This window comes from Myotis davidii, unplaced genomic scaffold (genome assembly GCF_000327345.1).
Source record: "Myotis davidii unplaced genomic scaffold, ASM32734v1 scaffold1844, whole genome shotgun sequence".
Taxonomy (NCBI): Eukaryota; Metazoa; Chordata; class Mammalia; order Chiroptera; family Vespertilionidae; genus Myotis; species Myotis davidii.
This window is the reverse complement of record NW_006294716.1, coordinates 151,806-152,664: the sequence shown is the minus strand read 5'-3', so window position 1 is coordinate 152,664 and position 859 is coordinate 151,806. Positions and strand designations below refer to the sequence as shown.

Sequence of the window (859 nt, the reverse complement as noted above, 5' to 3'; positions counted from 1 at the left end):
GGTGGGTGGGGGTTCTCACCCTAGGGCTGCCTCAGAGCCATACGATTGTATAATTGAGGGGTAACACTGTTGAGCTGTGCTGGTCTACAGCTGTGTTGTATCACAATTGTGCTGTTTGCACTGAATGAAGTTTCCTTTCACCACACTTAACATGGGGAATGCCTGTTGGTGTTGAACTGGTACCAATGACCATTGGCTGACAACAGCTTGGCCTGATGCTGGCTGCTGACGAGACCAGTGTTAGCAAGGTCTGGCTTCCGAGCCACATGTCCCTGCCTCATTAGCTTCCTCGAAGGTGTCCACAGCCCCTGTTCTCATGGGTCAGCTGTTCTCCCATTTTTGCATCATGTCTGGGTTTCCAGTCCTTTCTATGTTGGTGATAAGCAGACGGAGAGTACAGAGACCAGATCTGTGGGCCTGGAGAGCCTTCTGGACATGGTGAGGGTGAGGAAGGCAGTAATATTGCTGATTTGCTAAACCTGAACTGAAATTCAAGTGTTACCTTCTTACTGACCAGGGAACTGAGTCAAAGAGTTTTTTTTCTTACCTCCAAAACCGACCACCTCATAAACCCAAACTCATAAATTCTCTAAGACCGTGGTCGGCAAACTGCGGCTCGCGAGCCACACGTGGCTCTTTGGCCCCTGGAGTGTGGCTCTTCCTAAGCCTTAGGAGGACCCTAATTAAGTTAATAACAATGTACCTACCTATATAGTTTATGTTTAAAACATTTGGCTCTCAAAATAAATTTCAATAGTTGTACTGTTGATATTTGGCTCTGTTGACTAATGAGTTTGCCGACCACGGCTCTAAGACAATTGGAGGAGAATATCAACACATAGTTGAGACCAGAGCTGAC

The 859-nt window shown here is 46.9% G+C and overlaps 1 protein-coding gene across 1 annotated transcript in view; it reads right to left on the bottom strand.

Annotated features, from left to right (window-relative positions):
- The window catches only part of MYO7B (myosin VIIB), an 81,747-nt gene that overhangs the window by 32,142 nt on the left and 48,746 nt on the right, over nt 1-859 (bottom strand).